The 3803-nt window shown below is 46.9% G+C and overlaps 1 non-coding gene across 1 annotated transcript; it reads left to right on the forward strand.

Annotated features, from left to right (window-relative positions):
- Nucleotides 1-348: 348 nt before the first annotated feature.
- On the forward strand, nt 349-431 carry trnal-uaa (transfer RNA leucine (anticodon UAA)). Its single transcript has one exon. It is a non-coding gene; the product is annotated as a tRNA-Leu (tRNA).
- The last annotated feature ends 3372 nt before the right edge of the window (nt 432-3803 follow it).

Genomic DNA, 3803 nt, shown 5'->3' on the forward strand with positions numbered 1-3803 from the left:
TGAGATGTCCCGAATTTGTCCTTTTATGAAACCTTGGTCAGGACTCACTTGGAATATTGTCTCCAGTCTTGGTCTCCTCACATGATGGGTGATATTGAGGCTTTGGAAAGGGTACAGAGGAGAGACATTCAACGAATTCCCAGTATAAGACATCTTGGTTATCAAGTCAGACTAAAAGAGTTGGGACCCTACACCTTAGAGAAACCTAGACTGAGGGGTGATCCGATTGAGGTTCATAAATAATGAAGGGTCCAATTCAGCATGGGAGAGGAGTCATAACTTTGTATTGGAAAAGGCCAGATGGCACCCGGATCACATTAAATTTCATTTTCAGTGGTGTTTCGATGTACCAGGATGGCCGAGTGGTTAAGGTGTTGGACGTAAGATCCAATAGACATGTGTCTGCGTGGGTTCAAACCCCACTCCTGCTATCTGTGCTTACAAAATGTTACTTTTTCTTTCCCTGACTTTTGCCTTGCACCATCATCTCTTCTGTCATTTCATCACTCTTACCTTCCAACTGATCACAGCTTCCGATTATTTGATCTGCCCCAGCACCGTTCCTTGGCTCTGCGCTTGCTTATAATCTGGTAAATCTTTAACTTAATCTCCTCTGTACCCTGACAATGACCTTCTCATCCTTCCTGGATTGTGGTTCCTCACAGGATCCCTGCCTCTCCGACTCCCCTCCAGGCAACTGAAGGCCCTGAGCCTTGGTCTCGCATTATACGCTAGCTGGTAGTTGATTCCTTGCAGGTCTGCCACCGCTCAGGAGAAGCTCAAAACCCAGATCAAGCAAAGTATCAAGAGGAATGTGAACAAAGGCTCCCTGGTGCAGAGCAAGGGACAGGGAGCCTCCGGCTCCTTCAAAATCAGCAAGTAGGAAAACTGAGAGAAAAGTGGGAAAGAAGGTGAAGAAACCAGCACACAAGAAATCTTCAGTGAAGAAACCAGCAGACAAGAAATCTTTAGTGAAGAAACCAGCAGACGTGAAAGTGACAACAAAGAAAGTAACAGCCAAGAAAACGAGCAGCAAGGCGGCGGCAACGCCAAATAAGGTGGTGAAGAAAGCAGCGCTTCAGAAAAAGTCTCCTGCGAAGAAGGTCAAAAAAGGCAAGAGTGCGGCGGGCGGAAAGGCGCTGAAGAAAGTGCAGACATGGAAGAGCAAGGTCAAGCCGAAAGCAGCGAAGGCTCAGAAAGCAGGGTCTGGAAAGAAGTGAAAGAGTGCGGGAAACTTGTAAACATCTGAACACAAAGGCTCTTCTCAGAGCCACCCACATCTCTCAGGAAAGAGCTGATCCCCTGATCAAATGATCCCTGTCCCGGCCCCGCCTGCAGATTCCACATGGAAATGATTTGGAGTAAATCCAGGATCCCTGGTGACTCCCCTCCACCCAGCCCTTTCCCCACTCTCTGTAATAAAACAGAGGGATATCCGGCCCTCACTCTAACTGGAGATGTGTTCGGTGCAGTCTCAGTTCACAAATTCAGGGGGAGAGTCTGTAAGACAGGAACACTGGCAGAGAAACCCACCTCACAACTCAAACCCTAACACATGAGTTTCTCCAATTCAGCTGGAGTCGGGTGACAACAGGAGCTGGGATAGGCTGTAATCGGGAATGTGAAGAATGGATTTGTTCAGGGAGGAATGTACCTGGAATCTCCGAAAATAATAGTTCCTTATTTCCCCAGATGACACATTCTGCAGTGAGAGTGAAAAGTCTCTTCACTGCTTCACATTTACTAATTGTTTGGTTCTAGATGAATGATGAGTCAGAGAGTAATGACAGGAACTGAAGCTTCTCTCACACCAGCCCTTGAATGACTCAGTGTGAAGTGTCCAATGTGTGAAGCTACTGCCAGGGTTTGTCAATCTGAACAGTTTCAGCTCAGTTACTGGGGGCCTGGAATCCCCGCAGTTTGACTCTGTCTCTGATTGGTCACCCGCTTCTCAATCCAATTCTTAACCAATAGGAGAATCACATATAAGTAAATAGAAGTTCTCATTGGCTTAGATTTTCCAATTGGAAAAAGCCCGGCAATTCAAGAGCAGGAAGGAATTGAAATGATGGAAAATTTCAATTTTCAGGCAACAATTTTAAAACCTCTCATTTTATGTTCTGTTTCACTGTATTTACCGTCACAAAATCCTGACGCGATTTTAGGAATCGTTTTCATTTGTCAATCTGTTAACTGTAAGCGGCGGGAGGAAGGTCCAGTTCAGCAATTTAAAACGGGACAAATATCAGCTTCCTCTCTGTAAAAGGAACACATTAGCGACTAACCGCTTCTCACAGGCTTCTCGGGGACTGACAGAAACGAGCGGTTTCTGATCTTTTCTCCTGAAAGAGGCGGATAATGCTGCAGGGAGCAATGAACTGCCCTTCACTTTCTGGCTGCTAATACACCCCTGACTTTAAACAGTTCAAACAGTGACTGATGCTTCTGCCGGAAAATGAGCAGATTCACCAGAATGATCCCGGTCCATCATGGCCAAAGACATCCAGCTGGCCCGCCGCATCCGCGAGCAACGCACCTAAAACCCAGCTTCAGTAACAAGTGTAACAAGGGCTCTTTTCAGAGCCACCAAATCAGCAAAGGAAAGAGCTGCCATCTCTGTTCATCATCAAATCCATTAGATTGAAGGGGCGGTCACATGGTTTCTGTTTTGTCACATCACTTTCCCGAAAGGCCTGTAGGACTGAGAACTGATCTGGAATTTAGAAAGCAGCATGACCGGAGACTCATTGCTGCTCAGCACAATCTCAACCCCGCTCCTGGGATCCGTTAGCTGGCATTTGGGGAAAAGAAATGTATCCCAGTTTTATTTGGAAGGCATTAATGGAGCCGGGTCCGTTCACATGAGGGTTATTTACAAACATTAACCAATGAGTTCACTAATATTTGAATCCATTGGAGATCAGTACACAGGATATGTAAGGCAGCTCGGTCACTCTGACTGAAACCGCCAGTTCCCCGGGGCTGCAGACCCTGACACTGCGGGCAGAGTATCCCCGACTCTATCCCACTGCCGGATGAACCAGACAGCTCTGTGTCCGGAGAATAGGGAGGGCCGGGAGGAAGGCACATATTAAAGCGCTGCATTGGACTCAGCTCCTGTGTGTGCACAACTCTCACTGATTCTGTCCTCTGGGAACAGTGCGGTCTAAACAGATCAGGTTGGGAGAGAAACACACAGCCCGAGAATGGCCTCTTCCTTCCTGCATTTACTCTGTTCCGGGAGCAGATTCTCATTGAGAAGCGGCGCTCAGATCACCAGAGAGAAAAAAAAAAACACAATTCAAACTGTCCAAATGAAAAACAGAGAATTAACCCGGACACTTCCATTATTAAATTAATTCATCAGCTCCGAACCAGTTCCCGTTAATGTACCGGGATAATCTCGGGATTTATATAATCGAAGGCAGCGGGATTTATTAAATTGTTGATTCTGACACCCTGTAGTTCACTTCTTCACTTAACTAGAGGGGGAGATGTGTGAGCAGAGAAACAGAGCGAAATCCAGAGAGGGAACTGAAAACACACCTGGACAGATGTGAAACAGGTCAATCAACTGTTCCAATAACTCCATCTCTGACTCCCTCCTGACAGTAACCAGTCCTTTCACAGAGACCGTGGGTGGCTCTGAAAAGAGCCTTTGGTTTATTTGATGACATTTTGGCCGCTTTACTTTTTTCTGGGAGCTCTGAGTGCTGGTTTTCTTGGGCAGCAGCACGGCCTGGATATTAGGCAGCACCCCGCCCTGAGCGATGGTCACCCCTCCCAGCAGCTTGTTGAGCTCC

The sequence above is a fragment of the Heterodontus francisci genome, unplaced genomic scaffold, assembly GCF_036365525.1.
Source record: "Heterodontus francisci isolate sHetFra1 unplaced genomic scaffold, sHetFra1.hap1 HAP1_SCAFFOLD_58, whole genome shotgun sequence".
NCBI classification, from domain to species: domain Eukaryota; kingdom Metazoa; phylum Chordata; class Chondrichthyes; order Heterodontiformes; family Heterodontidae; genus Heterodontus; species Heterodontus francisci.